Source organism: Schistocerca cancellata, unplaced genomic scaffold (assembly GCF_023864275.1).
Source record: "Schistocerca cancellata isolate TAMUIC-IGC-003103 unplaced genomic scaffold, iqSchCanc2.1 HiC_scaffold_657, whole genome shotgun sequence".
Classification (NCBI taxonomy): domain Eukaryota; kingdom Metazoa; phylum Arthropoda; class Insecta; order Orthoptera; family Acrididae; genus Schistocerca; species Schistocerca cancellata.
The window spans coordinates 1-21,323 of record NW_026046668.1 but is presented as its reverse complement, the minus strand read 5'-3'; the positions used below and the strand labels follow the sequence as shown (position 1 = coordinate 21,323).

The 21,323-nt window shown below is 45.5% G+C and overlaps 68 non-coding genes across 68 annotated transcripts; 23 read left to right on the top strand and 45 right to left on the bottom strand.

Moving 5' to 3' along the window:
* Positions 1 to 347: 347 nt before the first annotated feature.
* On the bottom strand, positions 348 to 419 carry Trnaw-cca (transfer RNA tryptophan (anticodon CCA)). Its single transcript has one exon. It is a non-coding gene; the product is annotated as a tRNA-Trp (tRNA).
* Positions 420 to 537: 118 nt separating this feature from the next.
* Positions 538 to 609, top strand: Trnaa-cgc (transfer RNA alanine (anticodon CGC)). The gene has a single exon. It is a non-coding gene; the product is annotated as a tRNA-Ala (tRNA).
* A 274-nt stretch (positions 610 to 883) lies between these two features.
* Positions 884 to 955, bottom strand: Trnac-gca (transfer RNA cysteine (anticodon GCA)). The gene has a single exon. It is a non-coding gene; the product is annotated as a tRNA-Cys (tRNA).
* Positions 956 to 1,273: 318 nt separating this feature from the next.
* Trnaw-cca (transfer RNA tryptophan (anticodon CCA)) lies at positions 1,274 to 1,345 on the bottom strand. Its single transcript has one exon. It is a non-coding gene; the product is annotated as a tRNA-Trp (tRNA).
* A 118-nt stretch (positions 1,346 to 1,463) lies between these two features.
* Trnaa-cgc (transfer RNA alanine (anticodon CGC)) lies at positions 1,464 to 1,535 on the top strand. Its single transcript has one exon. It is a non-coding gene; the product is annotated as a tRNA-Ala (tRNA).
* A 274-nt stretch (positions 1,536 to 1,809) lies between these two features.
* Positions 1,810 to 1,881, bottom strand: Trnac-gca (transfer RNA cysteine (anticodon GCA)). Its single transcript has one exon. It is a non-coding gene; the product is annotated as a tRNA-Cys (tRNA).
* A 318-nt stretch (positions 1,882 to 2,199) lies between these two features.
* Positions 2,200 to 2,271, bottom strand: Trnaw-cca (transfer RNA tryptophan (anticodon CCA)). The gene has a single exon. It is a non-coding gene; the product is annotated as a tRNA-Trp (tRNA).
* Positions 2,272 to 2,389: 118 nt separating this feature from the next.
* On the top strand, positions 2,390 to 2,461 carry Trnaa-cgc (transfer RNA alanine (anticodon CGC)). Its single transcript has one exon. It is a non-coding gene; the product is annotated as a tRNA-Ala (tRNA).
* A 274-nt stretch (positions 2,462 to 2,735) lies between these two features.
* Positions 2,736 to 2,807, bottom strand: Trnac-gca (transfer RNA cysteine (anticodon GCA)). Its single transcript has one exon. It is a non-coding gene; the product is annotated as a tRNA-Cys (tRNA).
* Positions 2,808 to 3,125: 318 nt separating this feature from the next.
* Positions 3,126 to 3,197, bottom strand: Trnaw-cca (transfer RNA tryptophan (anticodon CCA)). The gene has a single exon. It is a non-coding gene; the product is annotated as a tRNA-Trp (tRNA).
* Positions 3,198 to 3,315: 118 nt separating this feature from the next.
* On the top strand, positions 3,316 to 3,387 carry Trnaa-cgc (transfer RNA alanine (anticodon CGC)). Its single transcript has one exon. It is a non-coding gene; the product is annotated as a tRNA-Ala (tRNA).
* A 274-nt stretch (positions 3,388 to 3,661) lies between these two features.
* Trnac-gca (transfer RNA cysteine (anticodon GCA)) lies at positions 3,662 to 3,733 on the bottom strand. Its single transcript has one exon. It is a non-coding gene; the product is annotated as a tRNA-Cys (tRNA).
* Positions 3,734 to 4,051: 318 nt separating this feature from the next.
* On the bottom strand, positions 4,052 to 4,123 carry Trnaw-cca (transfer RNA tryptophan (anticodon CCA)). Its single transcript has one exon. It is a non-coding gene; the product is annotated as a tRNA-Trp (tRNA).
* A 118-nt stretch (positions 4,124 to 4,241) lies between these two features.
* Trnaa-cgc (transfer RNA alanine (anticodon CGC)) lies at positions 4,242 to 4,313 on the top strand. Its single transcript has one exon. It is a non-coding gene; the product is annotated as a tRNA-Ala (tRNA).
* Positions 4,314 to 4,587: 274 nt separating this feature from the next.
* Positions 4,588 to 4,659, bottom strand: Trnac-gca (transfer RNA cysteine (anticodon GCA)). The gene has a single exon. It is a non-coding gene; the product is annotated as a tRNA-Cys (tRNA).
* Positions 4,660 to 4,977: 318 nt separating this feature from the next.
* Trnaw-cca (transfer RNA tryptophan (anticodon CCA)) lies at positions 4,978 to 5,049 on the bottom strand. Its single transcript has one exon. It is a non-coding gene; the product is annotated as a tRNA-Trp (tRNA).
* A 118-nt stretch (positions 5,050 to 5,167) lies between these two features.
* Positions 5,168 to 5,239, top strand: Trnaa-cgc (transfer RNA alanine (anticodon CGC)). Its single transcript has one exon. It is a non-coding gene; the product is annotated as a tRNA-Ala (tRNA).
* Positions 5,240 to 5,513: 274 nt separating this feature from the next.
* On the bottom strand, positions 5,514 to 5,585 carry Trnac-gca (transfer RNA cysteine (anticodon GCA)). The gene has a single exon. It is a non-coding gene; the product is annotated as a tRNA-Cys (tRNA).
* Positions 5,586 to 5,903: 318 nt separating this feature from the next.
* On the bottom strand, positions 5,904 to 5,975 carry Trnaw-cca (transfer RNA tryptophan (anticodon CCA)). The gene has a single exon. It is a non-coding gene; the product is annotated as a tRNA-Trp (tRNA).
* Positions 5,976 to 6,093: 118 nt separating this feature from the next.
* Positions 6,094 to 6,165, top strand: Trnaa-cgc (transfer RNA alanine (anticodon CGC)). The gene has a single exon. It is a non-coding gene; the product is annotated as a tRNA-Ala (tRNA).
* A 274-nt stretch (positions 6,166 to 6,439) lies between these two features.
* Positions 6,440 to 6,511, bottom strand: Trnac-gca (transfer RNA cysteine (anticodon GCA)). Its single transcript has one exon. It is a non-coding gene; the product is annotated as a tRNA-Cys (tRNA).
* Positions 6,512 to 6,829: 318 nt separating this feature from the next.
* On the bottom strand, positions 6,830 to 6,901 carry Trnaw-cca (transfer RNA tryptophan (anticodon CCA)). The gene has a single exon. It is a non-coding gene; the product is annotated as a tRNA-Trp (tRNA).
* A 118-nt stretch (positions 6,902 to 7,019) lies between these two features.
* Trnaa-cgc (transfer RNA alanine (anticodon CGC)) lies at positions 7,020 to 7,091 on the top strand. The gene has a single exon. It is a non-coding gene; the product is annotated as a tRNA-Ala (tRNA).
* A 274-nt stretch (positions 7,092 to 7,365) lies between these two features.
* Positions 7,366 to 7,437, bottom strand: Trnac-gca (transfer RNA cysteine (anticodon GCA)). The gene has a single exon. It is a non-coding gene; the product is annotated as a tRNA-Cys (tRNA).
* Positions 7,438 to 7,755: 318 nt separating this feature from the next.
* On the bottom strand, positions 7,756 to 7,827 carry Trnaw-cca (transfer RNA tryptophan (anticodon CCA)). The gene has a single exon. It is a non-coding gene; the product is annotated as a tRNA-Trp (tRNA).
* Positions 7,828 to 7,945: 118 nt separating this feature from the next.
* Positions 7,946 to 8,017, top strand: Trnaa-cgc (transfer RNA alanine (anticodon CGC)). Its single transcript has one exon. It is a non-coding gene; the product is annotated as a tRNA-Ala (tRNA).
* A 274-nt stretch (positions 8,018 to 8,291) lies between these two features.
* On the bottom strand, positions 8,292 to 8,363 carry Trnac-gca (transfer RNA cysteine (anticodon GCA)). Its single transcript has one exon. It is a non-coding gene; the product is annotated as a tRNA-Cys (tRNA).
* A 318-nt stretch (positions 8,364 to 8,681) lies between these two features.
* Trnaw-cca (transfer RNA tryptophan (anticodon CCA)) lies at positions 8,682 to 8,753 on the bottom strand. The gene has a single exon. It is a non-coding gene; the product is annotated as a tRNA-Trp (tRNA).
* A 118-nt stretch (positions 8,754 to 8,871) lies between these two features.
* Trnaa-cgc (transfer RNA alanine (anticodon CGC)) lies at positions 8,872 to 8,943 on the top strand. The gene has a single exon. It is a non-coding gene; the product is annotated as a tRNA-Ala (tRNA).
* Positions 8,944 to 9,217: 274 nt separating this feature from the next.
* Positions 9,218 to 9,289, bottom strand: Trnac-gca (transfer RNA cysteine (anticodon GCA)). The gene has a single exon. It is a non-coding gene; the product is annotated as a tRNA-Cys (tRNA).
* A 318-nt stretch (positions 9,290 to 9,607) lies between these two features.
* Positions 9,608 to 9,679, bottom strand: Trnaw-cca (transfer RNA tryptophan (anticodon CCA)). The gene has a single exon. It is a non-coding gene; the product is annotated as a tRNA-Trp (tRNA).
* Positions 9,680 to 9,797: 118 nt separating this feature from the next.
* On the top strand, positions 9,798 to 9,869 carry Trnaa-cgc (transfer RNA alanine (anticodon CGC)). Its single transcript has one exon. It is a non-coding gene; the product is annotated as a tRNA-Ala (tRNA).
* A 274-nt stretch (positions 9,870 to 10,143) lies between these two features.
* On the bottom strand, positions 10,144 to 10,215 carry Trnac-gca (transfer RNA cysteine (anticodon GCA)). The gene has a single exon. It is a non-coding gene; the product is annotated as a tRNA-Cys (tRNA).
* A 318-nt stretch (positions 10,216 to 10,533) lies between these two features.
* On the bottom strand, positions 10,534 to 10,605 carry Trnaw-cca (transfer RNA tryptophan (anticodon CCA)). Its single transcript has one exon. It is a non-coding gene; the product is annotated as a tRNA-Trp (tRNA).
* A 118-nt stretch (positions 10,606 to 10,723) lies between these two features.
* Trnaa-cgc (transfer RNA alanine (anticodon CGC)) lies at positions 10,724 to 10,795 on the top strand. The gene has a single exon. It is a non-coding gene; the product is annotated as a tRNA-Ala (tRNA).
* A 274-nt stretch (positions 10,796 to 11,069) lies between these two features.
* Positions 11,070 to 11,141, bottom strand: Trnac-gca (transfer RNA cysteine (anticodon GCA)). The gene has a single exon. It is a non-coding gene; the product is annotated as a tRNA-Cys (tRNA).
* A 318-nt stretch (positions 11,142 to 11,459) lies between these two features.
* Trnaw-cca (transfer RNA tryptophan (anticodon CCA)) lies at positions 11,460 to 11,531 on the bottom strand. Its single transcript has one exon. It is a non-coding gene; the product is annotated as a tRNA-Trp (tRNA).
* A 118-nt stretch (positions 11,532 to 11,649) lies between these two features.
* Positions 11,650 to 11,721, top strand: Trnaa-cgc (transfer RNA alanine (anticodon CGC)). The gene has a single exon. It is a non-coding gene; the product is annotated as a tRNA-Ala (tRNA).
* Positions 11,722 to 11,995: 274 nt separating this feature from the next.
* Trnac-gca (transfer RNA cysteine (anticodon GCA)) lies at positions 11,996 to 12,067 on the bottom strand. The gene has a single exon. It is a non-coding gene; the product is annotated as a tRNA-Cys (tRNA).
* Positions 12,068 to 12,385: 318 nt separating this feature from the next.
* On the bottom strand, positions 12,386 to 12,457 carry Trnaw-cca (transfer RNA tryptophan (anticodon CCA)). The gene has a single exon. It is a non-coding gene; the product is annotated as a tRNA-Trp (tRNA).
* A 118-nt stretch (positions 12,458 to 12,575) lies between these two features.
* Positions 12,576 to 12,647, top strand: Trnaa-cgc (transfer RNA alanine (anticodon CGC)). The gene has a single exon. It is a non-coding gene; the product is annotated as a tRNA-Ala (tRNA).
* Positions 12,648 to 12,921: 274 nt separating this feature from the next.
* On the bottom strand, positions 12,922 to 12,993 carry Trnac-gca (transfer RNA cysteine (anticodon GCA)). Its single transcript has one exon. It is a non-coding gene; the product is annotated as a tRNA-Cys (tRNA).
* Positions 12,994 to 13,311: 318 nt separating this feature from the next.
* Trnaw-cca (transfer RNA tryptophan (anticodon CCA)) lies at positions 13,312 to 13,383 on the bottom strand. Its single transcript has one exon. It is a non-coding gene; the product is annotated as a tRNA-Trp (tRNA).
* Positions 13,384 to 13,501: 118 nt separating this feature from the next.
* Trnaa-cgc (transfer RNA alanine (anticodon CGC)) lies at positions 13,502 to 13,573 on the top strand. The gene has a single exon. It is a non-coding gene; the product is annotated as a tRNA-Ala (tRNA).
* Positions 13,574 to 13,847: 274 nt separating this feature from the next.
* Trnac-gca (transfer RNA cysteine (anticodon GCA)) lies at positions 13,848 to 13,919 on the bottom strand. Its single transcript has one exon. It is a non-coding gene; the product is annotated as a tRNA-Cys (tRNA).
* A 318-nt stretch (positions 13,920 to 14,237) lies between these two features.
* Trnaw-cca (transfer RNA tryptophan (anticodon CCA)) lies at positions 14,238 to 14,309 on the bottom strand. The gene has a single exon. It is a non-coding gene; the product is annotated as a tRNA-Trp (tRNA).
* Positions 14,310 to 14,427: 118 nt separating this feature from the next.
* Positions 14,428 to 14,499, top strand: Trnaa-cgc (transfer RNA alanine (anticodon CGC)). Its single transcript has one exon. It is a non-coding gene; the product is annotated as a tRNA-Ala (tRNA).
* A 274-nt stretch (positions 14,500 to 14,773) lies between these two features.
* On the bottom strand, positions 14,774 to 14,845 carry Trnac-gca (transfer RNA cysteine (anticodon GCA)). Its single transcript has one exon. It is a non-coding gene; the product is annotated as a tRNA-Cys (tRNA).
* A 318-nt stretch (positions 14,846 to 15,163) lies between these two features.
* On the bottom strand, positions 15,164 to 15,235 carry Trnaw-cca (transfer RNA tryptophan (anticodon CCA)). The gene has a single exon. It is a non-coding gene; the product is annotated as a tRNA-Trp (tRNA).
* Positions 15,236 to 15,353: 118 nt separating this feature from the next.
* On the top strand, positions 15,354 to 15,425 carry Trnaa-cgc (transfer RNA alanine (anticodon CGC)). The gene has a single exon. It is a non-coding gene; the product is annotated as a tRNA-Ala (tRNA).
* A 274-nt stretch (positions 15,426 to 15,699) lies between these two features.
* On the bottom strand, positions 15,700 to 15,771 carry Trnac-gca (transfer RNA cysteine (anticodon GCA)). The gene has a single exon. It is a non-coding gene; the product is annotated as a tRNA-Cys (tRNA).
* A 318-nt stretch (positions 15,772 to 16,089) lies between these two features.
* On the bottom strand, positions 16,090 to 16,161 carry Trnaw-cca (transfer RNA tryptophan (anticodon CCA)). Its single transcript has one exon. It is a non-coding gene; the product is annotated as a tRNA-Trp (tRNA).
* Positions 16,162 to 16,279: 118 nt separating this feature from the next.
* Positions 16,280 to 16,351, top strand: Trnaa-cgc (transfer RNA alanine (anticodon CGC)). The gene has a single exon. It is a non-coding gene; the product is annotated as a tRNA-Ala (tRNA).
* Positions 16,352 to 16,625: 274 nt separating this feature from the next.
* On the bottom strand, positions 16,626 to 16,697 carry Trnac-gca (transfer RNA cysteine (anticodon GCA)). The gene has a single exon. It is a non-coding gene; the product is annotated as a tRNA-Cys (tRNA).
* Positions 16,698 to 17,015: 318 nt separating this feature from the next.
* Trnaw-cca (transfer RNA tryptophan (anticodon CCA)) lies at positions 17,016 to 17,087 on the bottom strand. Its single transcript has one exon. It is a non-coding gene; the product is annotated as a tRNA-Trp (tRNA).
* A 118-nt stretch (positions 17,088 to 17,205) lies between these two features.
* On the top strand, positions 17,206 to 17,277 carry Trnaa-cgc (transfer RNA alanine (anticodon CGC)). The gene has a single exon. It is a non-coding gene; the product is annotated as a tRNA-Ala (tRNA).
* A 274-nt stretch (positions 17,278 to 17,551) lies between these two features.
* On the bottom strand, positions 17,552 to 17,623 carry Trnac-gca (transfer RNA cysteine (anticodon GCA)). Its single transcript has one exon. It is a non-coding gene; the product is annotated as a tRNA-Cys (tRNA).
* A 318-nt stretch (positions 17,624 to 17,941) lies between these two features.
* Trnaw-cca (transfer RNA tryptophan (anticodon CCA)) lies at positions 17,942 to 18,013 on the bottom strand. Its single transcript has one exon. It is a non-coding gene; the product is annotated as a tRNA-Trp (tRNA).
* Positions 18,014 to 18,131: 118 nt separating this feature from the next.
* Positions 18,132 to 18,203, top strand: Trnaa-cgc (transfer RNA alanine (anticodon CGC)). The gene has a single exon. It is a non-coding gene; the product is annotated as a tRNA-Ala (tRNA).
* A 274-nt stretch (positions 18,204 to 18,477) lies between these two features.
* Positions 18,478 to 18,549, bottom strand: Trnac-gca (transfer RNA cysteine (anticodon GCA)). The gene has a single exon. It is a non-coding gene; the product is annotated as a tRNA-Cys (tRNA).
* Positions 18,550 to 18,867: 318 nt separating this feature from the next.
* Trnaw-cca (transfer RNA tryptophan (anticodon CCA)) lies at positions 18,868 to 18,939 on the bottom strand. The gene has a single exon. It is a non-coding gene; the product is annotated as a tRNA-Trp (tRNA).
* Positions 18,940 to 19,057: 118 nt separating this feature from the next.
* On the top strand, positions 19,058 to 19,129 carry Trnaa-cgc (transfer RNA alanine (anticodon CGC)). The gene has a single exon. It is a non-coding gene; the product is annotated as a tRNA-Ala (tRNA).
* A 274-nt stretch (positions 19,130 to 19,403) lies between these two features.
* On the bottom strand, positions 19,404 to 19,475 carry Trnac-gca (transfer RNA cysteine (anticodon GCA)). The gene has a single exon. It is a non-coding gene; the product is annotated as a tRNA-Cys (tRNA).
* A 318-nt stretch (positions 19,476 to 19,793) lies between these two features.
* On the bottom strand, positions 19,794 to 19,865 carry Trnaw-cca (transfer RNA tryptophan (anticodon CCA)). The gene has a single exon. It is a non-coding gene; the product is annotated as a tRNA-Trp (tRNA).
* A 118-nt stretch (positions 19,866 to 19,983) lies between these two features.
* On the top strand, positions 19,984 to 20,055 carry Trnaa-cgc (transfer RNA alanine (anticodon CGC)). The gene has a single exon. It is a non-coding gene; the product is annotated as a tRNA-Ala (tRNA).
* Positions 20,056 to 20,329: 274 nt separating this feature from the next.
* On the bottom strand, positions 20,330 to 20,401 carry Trnac-gca (transfer RNA cysteine (anticodon GCA)). Its single transcript has one exon. It is a non-coding gene; the product is annotated as a tRNA-Cys (tRNA).
* A 318-nt stretch (positions 20,402 to 20,719) lies between these two features.
* Positions 20,720 to 20,791, bottom strand: Trnaw-cca (transfer RNA tryptophan (anticodon CCA)). The gene has a single exon. It is a non-coding gene; the product is annotated as a tRNA-Trp (tRNA).
* A 118-nt stretch (positions 20,792 to 20,909) lies between these two features.
* Trnaa-cgc (transfer RNA alanine (anticodon CGC)) lies at positions 20,910 to 20,981 on the top strand. Its single transcript has one exon. It is a non-coding gene; the product is annotated as a tRNA-Ala (tRNA).
* The last annotated feature ends 342 nt before the right edge of the window (positions 20,982 to 21,323 follow it).

Genomic DNA, 21,323 nt, shown 5'->3' with positions numbered 1-21,323 from the left:
CGAATGCTCTACGACTGAGCTATACCCCCTTTCACGATCTTCCTATTCGCATAACTTAACGAAAAATATTACACTCTGCCTGGCTAAAGACGTCTAATCGAGCAAAATATCGTGTAATCATTATCTCTCAGTTATATATTAGCGTTAAACGATATAAATATCAAAAATACTAGACACCTCGCGCCTGGAGAAAGTGCGAGTCGGCGCCTTCACCTTAATGTCAGAATGCGAAAATTGCACTAGTAGCTTTTTTCAAGCAAGTTCTGTTCGTCCGTTCTCTGTAATCGTTTGGTATCTGATTAAACTGACATACTCGCCTATGGCTTTCGTAAACGAAAATTTCATTGTGACCCCGACGTGATTTGAACACGCAACCTTCTGATCTGGAGTCAGACGCGCTACCGTTGCGCCACGGAGTCGACGCTGCTTCGGTCTTGTCATGAATAGGTTCCTCGAAAACTTACTGTACCGTTCAAACCTAAGAAATAATGACAGTAGTATCCAGGAGAGACTCGTCCCAGATGTACTTGCTCTGGCGGGGGTGTAACTCAGTGGTAGAGTGTCTGCTTCGCATGCAGAAAGTCCTGGGTTCAAATCCCAGCTCCTCCAATTTTTGTTTCTCCGTGCAGCAGTACATGAAAACTTTTGCCTATCACCATATTCTATAAAATTCAGTGTACAAGATTCTTCCCCCAAGCAAGTGGATTTCGTACAGTTCGACCTCATGGCGGGAGGACGATGACCTGCAAGACCCTTGGCTGCGATCCTCCCATTGAAATGTTGCTCCAAAGCCTTCGGTATGGCGTGCGGAGTGCATCTCAAACATGTATTTGCAACTCACCGCGACAATCGTCTTTTGTTTTTTCGAGATACTGAAAAATGAAGGGGGCACCCGGGATTGAACCGGGGACCTCTCGATCTGCAGTCGAATGCTCTACGACTGAGCTATACCCCCTTTCACGATCTTCCTATTCCCATAACTTAACGAAAAATATTACACTCTGCCTGGCTAAAGACGTCTAATCGAGCAAAATATCGTGTAATCATTATCTCTCAGTTATATATTAGCGTTAAACGATATAAATATCAAAAATACTAGACACCTCGCGCCTGGAGAAAGTGCGAGTCGGCGCCTTCACCTTAATGTCAGAATGCGAAAATTGCACTAGTAGCTTTTTTCAAGCAAGTTCTGTTCGTCCGTTCTCTGTAATCGTTTGGTATCTGATTAAACTGACATACTCGCCTATGGCTTTCGTAAACGAAAATTTCATTGTGACCCCGACGTGATTTGAACACGCAACCTTCTGATCTGGAGTCAGACGCGCTACCGTTGCGCCACGGAGTCGACGCTGCTTCGGTCTTGTCATGAATAGGTTCCTCGAAAACTTACTGTACCGTTCAAACCTAAGAAATAATGACAGTAGTATCCAGGAGAGACTCGTCCCAGATGTACTTGCTCTGGCGGGGGTGTAACTCAGTGGTAGAGTGTCTGCTTCGCATGCAGAAAGTCATGGGTTCAAATCCCAGCTCCTCCAATTTTTGTTTCTCCGTGCAGCAGTACATGAAAACTTTTGCCTATCACCATATTCTATAAAATTCAGTGTACAAGATTCTTCCCCCAAGCAAGTGGATTTCGTACAGTTCGACCTCATGGCGGGAGGACGATGACCTGCAAGACCCTTGGCTGCGATCCTCCCATTGAAATGTTGCTCCAAAGCCTTCGGTATGGCGTGCGGAGTGCATCTCAAACATGTATTTGCAACTCACCGCGACAATCGTCTTTTGTTTTTTCGAGATACTGAAAAATGAAGGGGGCACCCGGGATTGAACCGGGGACCTCTCGATCTGCAGTCGAATGCTCTACGACTGAGCTATACCCCCTTTCACGATCTTCCTATTCCCATAACTTAACGAAAAATATTACACTCTGCCTGGCTAAAGACGTCTAATCGAGCAAAATATCGTGTAATCATTATCTCTCAGTTATATATTAGCGTTAAACGATATAAATATCAAAAATACTAGACACCTCGCGCCTGGAGAAAGTGCGAGTCGGCGCCTTCACCTTAATGTCAGAATGCGAAAATTGCACTAGTAGCTTTTTTCAAGCAAGTTCTGTTCGTCCGTTCTCTGTAATCGTTTGGTATCTGATTAAACTGACATACTCGCCTATGGCTTTCGTAAACGAAAATTTCATTGTGACCCCGACGTGATTTGAACACGCAACCTTCTGATCTGGAGTCAGACGCGCTACCGTTGCGCCACGGAGTCGACGCTGCTTCGGTCTTGTCATGAATAGGTTCCTCGAAAACTTACTGTACCGTTCAAACCTAAGAAATAATGACAGTAGTATCCAGGAGAGACTCGTCCCAGATGTACTTGCTCTGGCGGGGGTGTAACTCAGTGGTAGAGTGTCTGCTTCGCATGCAGAAAGTCCTGGGTTCAAATCCCAGCTCCTCCAATTTTTGTTTCTCCGTGCAGCAGTACATGAAAACTTTTGCCTATCACCATATTCTATAAAATTCAGTGTACAAGATTCTTCCCCCAAGCAAGTGGATTTCGTACAGTTCGACCTCATGGCGGGAGGACGATGACCTGCAAGACCCTTGGCTGCGATCCTCCCATTGAAATGTTGCTCCAAAGCCTTCGGTATGGCGTGCGGAGTGCATCTCAAACATGTATTTGCAACTCACCGCGACAATCGTCTTTTGTTTTTTCGAGATACTGAAAAATGAAGGGGGCACCCGGGATTGAACCGGGGACCTCTCGATCTGCAGTCGAATGCTCTACGACTGAGCTATACCCCCTTTCACGATCTTCCTATTCCCATAACTTAACGAAAAATATTACACTCTGCCTGGCTAAAGACGTCTAATCGAGCAAAATATCGTGTAATCATTATCTCTCAGTTATATATTAGCGTTAAACGATATAAATATCAAAAATACTAGACACCTCGCGCCTGGAGAAAGTGCGAGTCGGCGCCTTCACCTTAATGTCAGAATGCGAAAATTGCACTAGTAGCTTTTTTCAAGCAAGTTCTGTTCGTCCGTTCTCTGTAATCGTTTGGTATCTGATTAAACTGACATACTCGCCTATGGCTTTCGTAAACGAAAATTTCATTGTGACCCCGACGTGATTTGAACACGCAACCTTCTGATCTGGAGTCAGACGCGCTACCGTTGCGCCACGGAGTCGACGCTGCTTCGGTCTTGTCATGAATAGGTTCCTCGAAAACTTACTGTACCGTTCAAACCTAAGAAATAATGACAGTAGTATCCAGGAGAGACTCGTCCCAGATGTACTTGCTCTGGCGGGGGTGTAACTCAGTGGTAGAGTGTCTGCTTCGCATGCAGAAAGTCATGGGTTCAAATCCCAGCTCCTCCAATTTTTGTTTCTCCGTGCAGCAGTACATGAAAACTTTTGCCTATCACCATATTCTATAAAATTCAGTGTACAAGATTCTTCCCCCAAGCAAGTGGATTTCGTACAGTTCGACCTCATGGCGGGAGGACGATGACCTGCAAGACCCTTGGCTGCGATCCTCCCATTGAAATGTTGCTCCAAAGCCTTCGGTATGGCGTGCGGAGTGCATCTCAAACATGTATTTGCAACTCACCGCGACAATCGTCTTTTGTTTTTTCGAGATACTGAAAAATGAAGGGGGCACCCGGGATTGAACCGGGGACCTCTCGATCTGCAGTCGAATGCTCTACGACTGAGCTATACCCCCTTTCACGATCTTCCTATTCGCATAACTTAACGAAAAATATTACACTCTGCCTGGCTAAAGACGTCTAATCGAGCAAAATATCGTGTAATCATTATCTCTCAGTTATATATTAGCGTTAAACGATATAAATATCAAAAATACTAGACACCTCGCGCCTGGAGAAAGTGCGAGTCGGCGCCTTCACCTTAATGTCAGAATGCGAAAATTGCACTAGTAGCTTTTTTCAAGCAAGTTCTGTTCGTCCGTTCTCTGTAATCGTTTGGTATCTGATTAAACTGACATACTCGCCTATGGCTTTCGTAAACGAAAATTTCATTGTGACCCCGACGTGATTTGAACACGCAACCTTCTGATCTGGAGTCAGACGCGCTACCGTTGCGCCACGGAGTCGACGCTGCTTCGGTCTTGTCATGAATAGGTTCCTCGAAAACTTACTGTACCGTTCAAACCTAAGAAATAATGACAGTAGTATCCAGGAGAGACTCGTCCCAGATGTACTTGCTCTGGCGGGGGTGTAACTCAGTGGTAGAGTGTCTGCTTCGCATGCAGAAAGTCCTGGGTTCAAATCCCAGCTCCTCCAATTTTTGTTTCTCCGTGCAGCAGTACATGAAAACTTTTGCCTATCACCATATTCTATAAAATTCAGTGTACAAGATTCTTCCCCCAAGCAAGTGGATTTCGTACAGTTCGACCTCATGGCGGGAGGACGATGACCTGCAAGACCCTTGGCTGCGATCCTCCCATTGAAATGTTGCTCCAAAGCCTTCGGTATGGCGTGCGGAGTGCATCTCAAACATGTATTTGCAACTCACCGCGACAATCGTCTTTTGTTTTTTCGAGATACTGAAAAATGAAGGGGGCACCCGGGATTGAACCGGGGACCTCTCGATCTGCAGTCGAATGCTCTACGACTGAGCTATACCCCCTTTCACGATCTTCCTATTCCCATAACTTAACGAAAAATATTACACTCTGCCTGGCTAAAGACGTCTAATCGAGCAAAATATCGTGTAATCATTATCTCTCAGTTATATATTAGCGTTAAACGATATAAATATCAAAAATACTAGACACCTCGCGCCTGGAGAAAGTGCGAGTCGGCGCCTTCACCTTAATGTCAGAATGCGAAAATTGCACTAGTAGCTTTTTTCAAGCAAGTTCTGTTCGTCCGTTCTCTGTAATCGTTTGGTATCTGATTAAACTGACATACTCGCCTATGGCTTTCGTAAACGAAAATTTCATTGTGACCCCGACGTGATTTGAACACGCAACCTTCTGATCTGGAGTCAGACGCGCTACCGTTGCGCCACGGAGTCGACGCTGCTTCGGTCTTGTCATGAATAGGTTCCTCGAAAACTTACTGTACCGTTCAAACCTAAGAAATAATGACAGTAGTATCCAGGAGAGACTCGTCCCAGATGTACTTGCTCTGGCGGGGGTGTAACTCAGTGGTAGAGTGTCTGCTTCGCATGCAGAAAGTCATGGGTTCAAATCCCAGCTCCTCCAATTTTTGTTTCTCCGTGCAGCAGTACATGAAAACTTTTGCCTATCACCATATTCTATAAAATTCAGTGTACAAGATTCTTCCCCCAAGCAAGTGGATTTCGTACAGTTCGACCTCATGGCGGGAGGACGATGACCTGCAAGACCCTTGGCTGCGATCCTCCCATTGAAATGTTGCTCCAAAGCCTTCGGTATGGCGTGCGGAGTGCATCTCAAACATGTATTTGCAACTCACCGCGACAATCGTCTTTTGTTTTTTCGAGATACTGAAAAATGAAGGGGGCACCCGGGATTGAACCGGGGACCTCTCGATCTGCAGTCGAATGCTCTACGACTGAGCTATACCCCCTTTCACGATCTTCCTATTCCCATAACTTAACGAAAAATATTACACTCTGCCTGGCTAAAGACGTCTAATCGAGCAAAATATCGTGTAATCATTATCTCTCAGTTATATATTAGCGTTAAACGATATAAATATCAAAAATACTAGACACCTCGCGCCTGGAGAAAGTGCGAGTCGGCGCCTTCACCTTAATGTCAGAATGCGAAAATTGCACTAGTAGCTTTTTTCAAGCAAGTTCTGTTCGTCCGTTCTCTGTAATCGTTTGGTATCTGATTAAACTGACATACTCGCCTATGGCTTTCGTAAACGAAAATTTCATTGTGACCCCGACGTGATTTGAACACGCAACCTTCTGATCTGGAGTCAGACGCGCTACCGTTGCGCCACGGAGTCGACGCTGCTTCGGTCTTGTCATGAATAGGTTCCTCGAAAACTTACTGTACCGTTCAAACCTAAGAAATAATGACAGTAGTATCCAGGAGAGACTCGTCCCAGATGTACTTGCTCTGGCGGGGGTGTAACTCAGTGGTAGAGTGTCTGCTTCGCATGCAGAAAGTCCTGGGTTCAAATCCCAGCTCCTCCAATTTTTGTTTCTCCGTGCAGCAGTACATGAAAACTTTTGCCTATCACCATATTCTATAAAATTCAGTGTACAAGATTCTTCCCCCAAGCAAGTGGATTTCGTACAGTTCGACCTCATGGCGGGAGGACGATGACCTGCAAGACCCTTGGCTGCGATCCTCCCATTGAAATGTTGCTCCAAAGCCTTCGGTATGGCGTGCGGAGTGCATCTCAAACATGTATTTGCAACTCACCGCGACAATCGTCTTTTGTTTTTTCGAGATACTGAAAAATGAAGGGGGCACCCGGGATTGAACCGGGGACCTCTCGATCTGCAGTCGAATGCTCTACGACTGAGCTATACCCCCTTTCACGATCTTCCTATTCCCATAACTTAACGAAAAATATTACACTCTGCCTGGCTAAAGACGTCTAATCGAGCAAAATATCGTGTAATCATTATCTCTCAGTTATATATTAGCGTTAAACGATATAAATATCAAAAATACTAGACACCTCGCGCCTGGAGAAAGTGCGAGTCGGCGCCTTCACCTTAATGTCAGAATGCGAAAATTGCACTAGTAGCTTTTTTCAAGCAAGTTCTGTTCGTCCGTTCTCTGTAATCGTTTGGTATCTGATTAAACTGACATACTCGCCTATGGCTTTCGTAAACGAAAATTTCATTGTGACCCCGACGTGATTTGAACACGCAACCTTCTGATCTGGAGTCAGACGCGCTACCGTTGCGCCACGGAGTCGACGCTGCTTCGGTCTTGTCATGAATAGGTTCCTCGAAAACTTACTGTACCGTTCAAACCTAAGAAATAATGACAGTAGTATCCAGGAGAGACTCGTCCCAGATGTACTTGCTCTGGCGGGGGTGTAACTCAGTGGTAGAGTGTCTGCTTCGCATGCAGAAAGTCATGGGTTCAAATCCCAGCTCCTCCAATTTTTGTTTCTCCGTGCAGCAGTACATGAAAACTTTTGCCTATCACCATATTCTATAAAATTCAGTGTACAAGATTCTTCCCCCAAGCAAGTGGATTTCGTACAGTTCGACCTCATGGCGGGAGGACGATGACCTGCAAGACCCTTGGCTGCGATCCTCCCATTGAAATGTTGCTCCAAAGCCTTCGGTATGGCGTGCGGAGTGCATCTCAAACATGTATTTGCAACTCACCGCGACAATCGTCTTTTGTTTTTTCGAGATACTGAAAAATGAAGGGGGCACCCGGGATTGAACCGGGGACCTCTCGATCTGCAGTCGAATGCTCTGCGACTGAGCTATACCCCCTTTCACGATCTTCCTATTCGCATAACTTAACGAAAAATATTACACTCTGCCTGGCTAAAGACGTCTAATCGAGCAAAATATCGTGTAATCATTATCTCTCAGTTATATATTAGCGTTAAACGATATAAATATCAAAAATACTAGACACCTCGCGCCTGGAGAAAGTGCGAGTCGGCGCCTTCACCTTAATGTCAGAATGCGAAAATTGCACTAGTAGCTTTTTTCAAGCAAGTTCTGTTCGTCCGTTCTCTGTAATCGTTTGGTATCTGATTAAACTGACATACTCGCCTATGGCTTTCGTAAACGAAAATTTCATTGTGACCCCGACGTGATTTGAACACGCAACCTTCTGATCTGGAGTCAGACGCGCTACCGTTGCGCCACGGAGTCGACGCTGCTTCGGTCTTGTCATGAATAGGTTCCTCGAAAACTTACTGTACCGTTCAAACCTAAGAAATAATGACAGTAGTATCCAGGAGAGACTCGTCCCAGATGTACTTGCTCTGGCGGGGGTGTAACTCAGTGGTAGAGTGTCTGCTTCGCATGCAGAAAGTCCTGGGTTCAAATCCCAGCTCCTCCAATTTTTGTTTCTCCGTGCAGCAGTACATGAAAACTTTTGCCTATCACCATATTCTATAAAATTCAGTGTACAAGATTCTTCCCCCAAGCAAGTGGATTTCGTACAGTTCGACCTCATGGCGGGAGGACGATGACCTGCAAGACCCTTGGCTGCGATCCTCCCATTGAAATGTTGCTCCAAAGCCTTCGGTATGGCGTGCGGAGTGCATCTCAAACATGTATTTGCAACTCACCGCGACAATCGTCTTTTGTTTTTTCGAGATACTGAAAAATGAAGGGGGCACCCGGGATTGAACCGGGGACCTCTCGATCTGCAGTCGAATGCTCTACGACTGAGCTATACCCCCTTTCACGATCTTCCTATTCCCATAACTTAACGAAAAATATTACACTCTGCCTGGCTAAAGACGTCTAATCGAGCAAAATATCGTGTAATCATTATCTCTCAGTTATATATTAGCGTTAAACGATATAAATATCAAAAATACTAGACACCTCGCGCCTGGAGAAAGTGCGAGTCGGCGCCTTCACCTTAATGTCAGAATGCGAAAATTGCACTAGTAGCTTTTTTCAAGCAAGTTCTGTTCGTCCGTTCTCTGTAATCGTTTGGTATCTGATTAAACTGACATACTCGCCTATGGCTTTCGTAAACGAAAATTTCATTGTGACCCCGATGTGATTTGAACACGCAACCTTTTGATCTGGAGTCAGACGCGCTACCGTTGCGCCACGGAGTCGACGCTGCTTCGGTCTTGTCATGAATAGGTTCCTCGAAAACTTACTGTACCGTTCAAACCTAAGAAATAATGACAGTAGTATCCAGGAGAGACTCGTCCCAGATGTACTTGCTCTGGCGGGGGTGTAACTCAGTGGTAGAGTGTCTGCTTCGCATGCAGAAAGTCATGGGTTCAAATCCCAGCTCCTCCAATTTTTGTTTCTCCGTGCAGCAGTACATGAAAACTTTTGCCTATCACCATATTCTATAAAATTCAGTGTACAAGATTCTTCCCCCAAGCAAGTGGATTTCGTACAGTTCGACCTCATGGCGGGAGGACGATGACCTGCAAGACCCTTGGCTGCGATCCTCCCATTGAAATGTTGCTCCAAAGCCTTCGGTATGGCGTGCGGAGTGCATCTCAAACATGTATTTGCAACTCACCGCGACAATCGTCTTTTGTTTTTTCGAGATACTGAAAAATGAAGGGGGCACCCGGGATTGAACCGGGGACCTCTCGATCTGCAGTCGAATGCTCTACGACTGAGCTATACCCCCTTTCACGATCTTCCTATTCCCATAACTTAACGAAAAATATTACACTCTGCCTGGCTAAAGACGTCTAATCGAGCAAAATATCGTGTAATCATTATCTCTCAGTTATATATTAGCGTTAAACGATATAAATATCAAAAATACTAGACACCTCGCGCCTGGAGAAAGTGCGAGTCGGCGCCTTCACCTTAATGTCAGAATGCGAAAATTGCACTAGTAGCTTTTTTCAAGCAAGTTCTGTTCGTCCGTTCTCTGTAATCGTTTGGTATCTGATTAAACTGACATACTCGCCTATGGCTTTCGTAAACGAAAATTTCATTGTGACCCCGACGTGATTTGAACACGCAACCTTCTGATCTGGAGTCAGACGCGCTACCGTTGCGCCACGGAGTCGACGCTGCTTCGGTCTTGTCATGAATAGGTTCCTCGAAAACTTACTGTACCGTTCAAACCTAAGAAATAATGACAGTAGTATCCAGGAGAGACTCGTCCCAGATGTACTTGCTCTGGCGGGGGTGTAACTCAGTGGTAGAGTGTCTGCTTCGCATGCAGAAAGTCCTGGGTTCAAATCCCAGCTCCTCCAATTTTTGTTTCTCCGTGCAGCAGTACATGAAAACTTTTGCCTATCACCATATTCTATAAAATTCAGTGTACAAGATTCTTCCCCCAAGCAAGTGGATTTCGTACAGTTCGACCTCATGGCGGGAGGACGATGACCTGCAAGACCCTTGGCTGCGATCCTCCCATTGAAATGTTGCTCCAAAGCCTTCGGTATGGCGTGCGGAGTGCATCTCAAACATGTATTTGCAACTCACCGCGACAATCGTCTTTTGTTTTTTCGAGATACTGAAAAATGAAGGGGGCACCCGGGATTGAACCGGGGACCTCTCGATCTGCAGTCGAATGCTCTACGACTGAGCTATACCCCCTTTCACGATCTTCCTATTCGCATAACTTAACGAAAAATATTACACTCTGCCTGGCTAAAGACGTCTAATCGAGCAAAATATCGTGTAATCATTATCTCTCAGTTATATATTAGCGTTAAACGATATAAATATCAAAAATACTAGACACCTCGCGCCTGGAGAAAGTGCGAGTCGGCGCCTTCACCTTAATGTCAGAATGCGAAAATTGCACTAGTAGCTTTTTTCAAGCAAGTTCTGTTCGTCCGTTCTCTGTAATCGTTTGGTATCTGATTAAACTGACATACTCGCCTATGGCTTTCGTAAACGAAAATTTCATTGTGACCCCGACGTGATTTGAACACGCAACCTTCTGATCTGGAGTCAGACGCGCTACCGTTGCGCCACGGAGTCGACGCTGCTTCGGTCTTGTCATGAATAGGTTCCTCGAAAACTTACTGTACCGTTCAAACCTAAGAAATAATGACAGTAGTATCCAGGAGAGACTCGTCCCAGATGTACTTGCTCTGGCGGGGGTGTAACTCAGTGGTAGAGTGTCTGCTTCGCATGCAGAAAGTCCTGGGTTCAAATCCCAGCTCCTCCAATTTTTGTTTCTCCGTGCAGCAGTACATGAAAACTTTTGCCTATCACCATATTCTATAAAATTCAGTGTACAAGATTCTTCCCCCAAGCAAGTGGATTTCGTACAGTTCGACCTCATGGCGGGAGGACGATGACCTGCAAGACCCTTGGCTGCGATCCTCCCATTGAAATGTTGCTCCAAAGCCTTCGGTATGGCGTGCGGAGTGCATCTCAAACATGTATTTGCAACTCACCGCGACAATCGTCTTTTGTTTTTTCGAGATACTGAAAAATGAAGGGGGCACCCGGGATTGAACCGGGGACCTCTCGATCTGCAGTCGAATGCTCTACGACTGAGCTATACCCCCTTTCACGATCTTCCTATTCCCATAACTTAACGAAAAATATTACACTCTGCCTGGCTAAAGACGTCTAATCGAGCAAAATATCGTGTAATCATTATCTCTCAGTTATATATTAGCGTTAAACGATATAAATATCAAAAATACTAGACACCTCGCGCCTGGAGAAAGTGCGAGTCGGCGCCTTCACCTTAATGTCAGAATGCGAAAATTGCACTAGTAGCTTTTTTCAAGCAAGTTCTGTTCGTCCGTTCTCTGTAATCGTTTGGTATCTGATTAAACTGACATACTCGCCTATGGCTTTCGTAAACGAAAATTTCATTGTGACCCCGACGTGATTTGAACACGCAACCTTCTGATCTGGAGTCAGACGCGCTACCGTTGCGCCACGGAGTCGACGCTGCTTCGGTCTTGTCATGAATAGGTTCCTCGAAAACTTACTGTACCGTTCAAACCTAAGAAATAATGACAGTAGTATCCAGGAGAGACTCGTCCCAGATGTACTTGCTCTGGCGGGGGTGTAACTCAGTGGTAGAGTGTCTGCTTCGCATGCAGAAAGTCATGGGTTCAAATCCCAGCTCCTCCAATTTTTGTTTCTCCGTGCAGCAGTACATGAAAACTTTTGCCTATCACCATATTCTATAAAATTCAGTGTACAAGATTCTTCCCCCAAGCAAGTGGATTTCGTACAGTTCGACCTCATGGCGGGAGGACGATGACCTGCAAGACCCTTGGCTGCGATCCTCCCATTGAAATGTTGCTCCAAAGCCTTCGGTATGGCGTGCGGAGTGCATCTCAAACATGTATTTGCAACTCACCGCGACAATCGTCTTTTGTTTTTTCGAGATACTGAAAAATGAAGGGGGCACCCGGGATTGAACCGGGGACCTCTCGATCTGCAGTCGAATGCTCTACGACTGAGCTATACCCCCTTTCACGATCTTCCTATTCCCATAACTTAACGAAAAATATTACACTCTGCCTGGCTAAAGACGTCTAATCGAGCAAAATATCGTGTAATCATTATCTCTCAGTTATATATTAGCGTTAAACGATATAAATATCAAAAATACTAGACACCTCGCGCCTGGAGAAAGTGCGAGTCGGCGCCTTCACCTTAATGTCAGAATGCGAAAATTGCACTAGTAGCTTTTTTCAAGCAAGTTCTGTTCGTCCGTTCTCTGTAATCGTTTGGTATCTGATTAAACTGACATACTCGCCTATGGCTTTCGTAAACGAAAATTTCATTGTGACCCCGACGTGATTTGAACACGCAACCTTCTGATCTGGAGTCAGACGCGCTACCGTTGCGCCACGGAGTCGACGCTGCTTCGGTCTTGTCATGAATAGGTTCCTCGAAAACTTACTGTACCGTTCAAACCTAAGAAATAATGACAGTAGTATCCAGGAGAGACTCGTCCCAGATGTACTTGCTCTGGCGGGGGTGTAACTCAGTGGTAGAGTGTCTGCTTCGCATGCAGAAAGTCCTGGGTTCAAATCCCAGCTCCTCCAATTTTTGTTTCTCCGTGCAGCAGTACATGAAAACTTTTGCCTATCACCATATTCTATAAAATTCAGTGTACAAGATTCTTCCCCCAAGCAAGTGGATTTCGTACAGTTCGACCTCATGGCGGGAGGACGATGACCTGCAAGACCCTTGGCTGCGATCCTCCCATTGAAATGTTGCTCCAAAGCCTTCGGTATGGCGTGCGGAGTGCATCTCAAACATGTATTTGCAACTCACCGCGACAATCGTCTTTTGTTTTTTCGAGATACTGAAAAATGAAGGGGGCACCCGGGATTGAACCGGGGACCTCTCGATCTGCAGTCGAATGCTCTACGACTGAGCTATACCCCCTTTCACGATCTTCCTATTCCCATAACTTAACGAAAAATATTACACTCTGCCTGGCTAAAGACGTCTAATCGAGCAAAATATCGTGTAATCATTATCTCTCAGTTATATATTAGCGTTAAACGATATAAATATCAAAAATACTAGACACCTCGCGCCTGGAGAAAGTGCGAGTCGGCGCCTTCACCTTAATGTCAGAATGCGAAAATTGCACTAGTAGCTTTTTTCAAGCAAGTTCTGTTCGTCCGTTCTCTGTAATCGTTTGGTATCTGATTAAACTGACATACTCGCCTATGGCTTTCGTAAACGAAAATTTCATTGTGACCCCGACGTGATTTGAACACGCAACCTTCTGATCTGGAGTCAGACGCGCTACCGTTGCGCCACGGAGTCGACGCTGCTTCGGTCTTGTCATGAATAGGTTCCTCGAAAACTTACTGTACCGTTCAAACCTAAGAAATAATGACAGTAGTATCCAGGAGAGACTCGTCCCAGATGTACTTGCTCTGGCGGGGGTGTAACTCAGTGGTAGAGTGTCTGCTTCGCATGCAGAAAGTCATGGGTTCAAATCCCAGCTCCTCCAATTTTTGTTTCTCCGTGCAGCAGTACATGAAAACTTTTGCCTATCACCATATTCTATAAAATTCAGTGTACAAGATTCTTCCCCCAAGCAAGTGGATTTCGTACAGTTCGACCTCATGGCGGGAGGACGATGACCTGCAAGACCCTTGGCTGCGATCCTCCCATTGAAATGTTGCTCCAAAGCCTTCGGTATGGCGTGCGGAGTGCATCTCAAACATGTATTTGCAACTCACCGCGACAATCGTCTTTTGTTTTTTCGAGATACTGAAAAATGAAGGGGGCACCCGGGATTGAACCGGGGACCTCTCGATCTGCAGTCGAATGCTCTACGACTGAGCTATACCCCCTTTCACGATCTTCCTATTCCCATAACTTAACGAAAAATATTACACTCTGCCTGGCTAAAGACGTCTAATCGAGCAAAATATCGTGTAATCATTATCTCTCAGTTATATATTAGCGTTAAACGATATAAATATCAAAAATACTAGACACCTCGCGCCTGGAGAAAGTGCGAGTCGGCGCCTTCACCTTAATGTCAGAATGCGAAAATTGCACTAGTAGCTTTTTTCAAGCAAGTTCTGTTCGTCCGTTCTCTGTAATCGTTTGGTATCTGATTAAACTGACATACTCGCCTATGGCTTTCGTAAACGAAAATTTCATTGTGACCCCGACGTGATTTGAACACGCAACCTTCTGATCTGGAGTCAGACGCGCTACCGTTGCGCCACGGAGTCGACGCTGCTTCGGTCTTGTCATGAATAGGTTCCTCGAAAACTTACTGTACCGTTCAAACCTAAGAAATAATGACAGTAGTATCCAGGAGAGACTCGTCCCAGATGTACTTGCTCTGGCGGGGGTGTAACTCAGTGGTAGAGTGTCTGCTTCGCATGCAGAAAGTCCTGGGTTCAAATCCCAGCTCCTCCAATTTTTGTTTCTCCGTGCAGCAGTACATGAAAACTTTTGCCTATCACCATATTCTATAAAATTCAGTGTACAAGATTCTTCCCCCAAGCAAGTGGATTTCGTACAGTTCGACCTCATGGCGGGAGGACGATGACCTGCAAGACCCTTGGCTGCGATCCTCCCATTGAAATGTTGCTCCAAAGCCTTCGGTATGGCGTGCGGAGTGCATCTCAAACATGTATTTGCAACTCACCGCGACAATCGTCTTTTGTTTTTTCGAGATACTGAAAAATGAAGGGGGCACCCGGGATTGAACCGGGGACCTCTCGATCTGCAGTCGAATGCTCTACGACTGAGCTATACCCCCTTTCACGATCTTCCTATTCCCATAACTTAACGAAAAATATTACACTCTGCCTGGCTAAAGACGTCTAATCGAGCAAAATATCGTGTAATCATTATCTCTCAGTTATATATTAGCGTTAAACGATATAAATATCAAAAATACTAGACACCTCGCGCCTGGAGAAAGTGCGAGTCGGCGCCTTCACCTTAATGTCAGAATGCGAAAATTGCACTAGTAGCTTTTTTCAAGCAAGTTCTGTTCGTCCGTTCTCTGTAATCGTTTGGTATCTGATTAAACTGACATACTCGCCTATGGCTTTCGTAAACGAAAATTTCATTGTGACCCCGACGTGATTTGAACACGCAACCTTCTGATCTGGAGTCAGACGCGCTACCGTTGCGCCACGGAGTCGACGCTGCTTCGGTCTTGTCATGAATAGGTTCCTCGAAAACTTACTGTACCGTTCAAACCTAAGAAATAATGACAGTAGTATCCAGGAGAGACTCGTCCCAGATGTACTTGCTCTGGCGGGGGTGTAACTCAGTGGTAGAGTGTCTGCTTCGCATGCAGAAAGTCATGGGTTCAAATCCCAGCTCCTCCAATTTTTGTTTCTCCGTGCAGCAGTACATGAAAACTTTTGCCTATCACCATATTCTATAAAATTCAGTGTACAAGATTCTTCCCCCAAGCAAGTGGATTTCGTACAGTTCGACCTCATGGCGGGAGGACGATGACCTGCAAGACCCTTGGCTGCGATCCTCCCATTGAAATGTTGCTCCAAAGCCTTCGGTATGGCGTGCGGAGTGCATCTCAAACATGTATTTGCAACTCACCGCGACAATCGTCTTTTGTTTTTTCGAGATACTGAAAAATGAAGGGGGCACCCGGGATTGAACCGGGGACCTCTCGATCTGCAGTCGAATGCTCTACGACTGAGCTATACCCCCTTTCACGATCTTCCTATTCCCATAACTTAACGAAAAATATTACACTCTGCCTGGCTAAAGACGTCTAATCGAGCAAAATATCGTGTAATCATTATCTCTCAGTTATATATTAGCGTTAAACGATATAAATATCAAAAATACTAGACACCTCGCGCCTGGAGAAAGTGCGAGTCGGCGCCTTCACCTTAATGTCAGAATGCGAAAATTGCACTAGTAGCTTTTTTCAAGCAAGTTCTGTTCGTCCGTTCTCTGTAATCGTTTGGTATCTGATTAAACTGACATACTCGCCTATGGCTTTCGTAAACGAAAATTTCATTGTGACCCCGACGTGATTTGAACACGCAACCTTCTGATCTGGAGTCAGACGCGCTACCGTTGCGCCACGGAGTCGACGCTGCTTCGGTCTTGTCATGAATAGGTTCCTCGAAAACTTACTGTACCGTTCAAACCTAAGAAATAATGACAGTAGTATCCAGGAGAGACTCGTCCCAGATGTACTTGCTCTGGCGGGGGTGTAACTCAGTGGTAGAGTGTCTGCTTCGCATGCAGAAAGTCCTGGGTTCAAATCCCAGCTCCTCCAATTTTTGTTTCTCCGTGCAGCAGTACATGAAAACTTTTGCCTATCACCATATTCTATAAAATTCAGTGTACAAGATTCTTCCCCCAAGCAAGTGGATTTCGTACAGTTCGACCTCATGGCGGGAGGACGATGACCTGCAAGACCCTTGGCTGCGATCCTCCCATTGAAATGTTGCTCCAAAGCCTTCGGTATGGCGTGCGGAGTGCATCTCAAACATGTATTTGCAACTCACCGCGACAATCGTCTTTTGTTTTTTCGAGATACTGAAAAATGAAGGGGGCACCCGGGATTGAACCGGGGACCTCTCGATCTGCAGTCGAATGCTCTACGACTGAGCTATACCCCCTTTCACGATCTTCCTATTCCCATAACTTAACGAAAAATATTACACTCTGCCTGGCTAAAGACGTCTAATCGAGCAAAATATCGTGTAATCATTATCTCTCAGTTATATATTAGCGTTAAACGATATAAATATCAAAAATACTAGACACCTCGCGCCTGGAGAAAGTGCGAGTCGGCGCCTTCACCTTAATGTCAGAATGCGAAAATTGCACTAGTAGCTTTTTTCAAGCAAGTTCTGTTCGTCCGTTCTCTGTAATCGTTTGGTATCTGATTAAACTGACATACTCGCCTATGGCTTTCGTAAACGAAAATTTCATTGTGACCCCGACGTGATTTGAACACGCAACCTTCTGATCTGGAGTCAGACGCGCTACCGTTGCGCCACGGAGTCGACGCTGCTTCGGTCTTGTCATGAATAGGTTCCTCGAAAACTTACTGTACCGTTCAAACCTAAGAAATAATGACAGTAGTATCCAGGAGAGACTCGTCCCAGATGTACTTGCTCTGGCGGGGGTGTAACTCAGTGGTAGAGTGTCTGCTTCGCATGCAGAAAGTCATGGGTTCAAATCCCAGCTCCTCCAATTTTTGTTTCTCCGTGCAGCAGTACATGAAAACTTTTGCCTATCACCATATTCTATAAAATTCAGTGTACAAGATTCTTCCCCCAAGCAAGTGGATTTCGTACAGTTCGACCTCATGGCGGGAGGACGATGACCTGCAAGACCCTTGGCTGCGATCCTCCCATTGAAATGTTGCTCCAAAGCCTTCGGTATGGCGTGCGGAGTGCATCTCAAACATGTATTTGCAACTCACCGCGACAATCGTCTTTTGTTTTTTCGAGATACTGAAAAATGAAGGGGGCACCCGGGATTGAACCGGGGACCTCTCGATCTGCAGTCGAATGCTCTACGACTGAGCTATACCCCCTTTCACGATCTTCCTATTCCCATAACTTAACGAAAAATATTACACTCTGCCTGGCTAAAGACGTCTAATCGAGCAAAATATCGTGTAATCATTATCTCTCAGTTATATATTAGCGTTAAACGATATAAATATCAAAAATACTAGACACCTCGCGCCTGGAGAAAGTGCGAGTCGGCGCCTTCACCTTAATGTCAGAATGCGAAAATTGCACTAGTAGCTTTTTTCAAGCAAGTTCTGTTCGTCCGTTCTCTGTAATCGTTTGGTATCTGATTAAACTGACATACTCGCCTATGGCTTTCGTAAACGAAAATTTCATTGTGACCCCGACGTGATTTGAACACGCAACCTTCTGATCTGGAGTCAGACGCGCTACCGTTGCGCCACGGAGTCGACGCTGCTTCGGTCTTGTCATGAATAGGTTCCTCGAAAACTTACTGTACCGTTCAAACCTAAGAAATAATGACAGTAGTATCCAGGAGAGACTCGTCCCAGATGTACTTGCTCTGGCGGGGGTGTAACTCAGTGGTAGAGTGTCTGCTTCGCATGCAGAAAGTCCTGGGTTCAAATCCCAGCTCCTCCAATTTTTGTTTCTCCGTGCAGCAGTACATGAAAACTTTTGCCTATCACCATATTCTATAAAATTCAGTGTACAAGATTCTTCCCCCAAGCAAGTGGATTTCGTACAGTTCGACCTCATGGCGGGAGGACGATGACCTGCAAGACCCTTGGCTGCGATCCTCCCATTGAAATGTTGCTCCAAAGCCTTCGGTATGGCGTGCGGAGTGCATCTCAAACATGTATTTGCAACTCACCGCGACAATCGTCTTTTGTTTTTTCGAGATACTGAAAAATGAAGGGGGCACCCGGGATTGAACCGGGGACCTCTCGATCTGCAGTCGAATGCTCTACGACTGAGCTATACCCCCTTTCACGATCTTCCTATTCCCATAACTTAACGAAAAATATTACACTCTGCCTGGCTAAAGACGTCTAATCGAGCAAAATATCGTGTAATCATTATCTCTCAGTTATATATTAGCGTTAAACGATATAAATATCAAAAATACTAGACACCTCGCGCCTGGAGAAAGTGCGAGTCGGCGCCTTCACCTTAATGTCAGAATGCGAAAATTGCACTAGTAGCTTTTTTCAAGCAAGTTCTGTTCGTCCGTTCTCTGTAATCGTTTGGTATCTGATTAAACTGACATACTCGCCTATGGCTTTCGTAAACGAAAATTTCATTGTGACCCCGACGTGATTTGAACACGCAACCTTCTGATCTGGAGTCAGACGCGCTACCGTTGCGCCACGGAGTCGACGCTGCTTCGGTCTTGTCATGAATAGGTTCCTCGAAAACTTACTGTACCGTTCAAACCTAAGAAATAATGACAGTAGTATCCAGGAGAGACTCGTCCCAGATGTACTTGCTCTGGCGGGGGTGTAACTCAGTGGTAGAGTGTCTGCTTCGCATGCAGAAAGTCCTGGGTTCAAATCCCAGCTCCTCCAATTTTTGTTTCTCCGTGCAGCAGTACATGAAAACTTTTGCCTATCACCATATTCTATAAAATTCAGTGTACAAGATTCTTCCCCCAAGCAAGTGGATTTCGTACAGTTCGACCTCATGGCGGGAGGACGATGACCTGCAAGACCCTTGGCTGCGATCCTCCCATTGAAATGTTGCTCCAAAGCCTTCGGTATGGCGTGCGGAGTGCATCTCAAACATGTATTTGCAACTCACCGCGACAATCGTCTTTTGTTTTTTCGAGATACTGAAAAATGAAGGGGGCACCCGGGATTGAACCGGGGACCTCTCGATCTGCAGTCGAATGCTCTACGACTGAGCTATACCCCCTTTCACGATCTTCCTATTCCCATAACTTAACGAAAAATATTACACTCTGCCTGGCTAAAGACGTCTAATCGAGCAAAATATCGTGTAATCATTATCTCTCAGTTATATATTAGCGTTAAACGATATAAATATCAAAAATACTAGACACCTCGCGCCTGGAGAAAGTGCGAGTCGGCGCCTTCACCTTAATGTCAGAATGCGAAAATTGCACTAGTAGCTTTTTTCAAGCAAGTTCTGTTCGTCCGTTCTCTGTAATCGTTTGGTATCTGATTAAACTGACATACTCGCCTATGGCTTTCGTAAACGAAAATTTCATTGTGACCCCGACGTGATTTGAACACGCAACCTTCTGATCTGGAGTCAGACGCGCTACCGTTGCGCCACGGAGTCGACGCTGCTTCGGTCTTGTCATGAATAGGTTCCTCGAAAACTTACTGTACCGTTCAAACCTAAGAAATAATGACAGTAGTATCCAGGAGAGACTCGTCCCAGATGTACTTGCTCTGGCGGGGGTGTAACTCAGTGGTAGAGTGTCTGCTTCGCATGCAGAAAGTCATGGGTTCAAATCCCAGCTCCTCCAATTTTTGTTTCTCCGTGCAGCAGTACATGAAAACTTTTGCCTATCACCATATTCTATAAAATTCAGTGTACAAGATTCTTCCCCCAAGCAAGTGGATTTCGTACAGTTCGACCTCATGGCGGGAGGACGATGACCTGCAAGACCCTTGGCTGCGATCCTCCCATTGAAATGTTGCTCCAAAGCCTTCGGTATGGCGTGCGGAGTGCATCTCAAACATGTATTTGCAACTCACCGCGACAATCGTCTTTTGTTTTTTCGAGATACTGAAAAATGAAGGGGGCACCCGGGATTGAACCGGGGACCTCTCGATCTGCAGTCGAATGCTCTACGACTGAGCTATACCCCCTTTCACGATCTTCCTATTCCCATAACTTAACGAAAAATATTACACTCTGCCTGGCTAAAGACGTCTAATCGAGCAAAATATCGTGTAATCATTATCTCTCAGTTATATATTAGCGTTAAACGATATAAATATCAAAAATACTAGACACCTCGCGCCTGGAGAAAGTGCGAGTCGGCGCCTTCACCTTAATGTCAGAATGCGAAAATTGCACTAGTAGCTTTTTTCAAGCAAGTTCTGTTCGTCCGTTCTCTGTAATCGTTTGGTATCTGATTAAACTGACATACTCGCCTATGGCTTTCGTAAACGAAAATTTCATTGTGACCCCGACGTGATTTGAACACGCAACCTTCTGATCTGGAGTCAGACGCGCTACCGTTGCGCCACGGAGTCGACGCTGCTTCGGTCTTGTCATGAATAGGTTCCTCGAAAACTTACTGTACCGTTCAAACCTAAGAAATAATGACAGTAGTATCCAGGAGAGACTCGTCCCAGATGTACTTGCTCTGGCGGGGGTGTAACTCAGTGGTAGAGTGTCTGCTTCGCATGCAGAAAGTCCTGGGTTCAAATCCCAGCTCCTCCAATTTTTGTTTCTCCGTGCAGCAGTACATGAAAACTTTTGCCTATCACCATATTCTATAAAATTCAGTGTACAAGATTCTTCCCCCAAGCAAGTGGATTTCGTACAGTTCGACCTCATGGCGGGAGGACGATGACCTGCAAGACCCTTGGCTGCGATCCTCCCATTGAAATGTTGCTCCAAAGCCTTCGGTATGGCGTGCGGAGTGCATCTCAAACATGTATTTGCAACTCACCGCGACAATCGTCTTTTGTTTTTTCGAGATACTGAAAAATGAAGGGGGCACCCGGGATTGAACCGGGGACCTCTCGATCTGCAGTCGAATGCTCTACGACTGAGCTATAC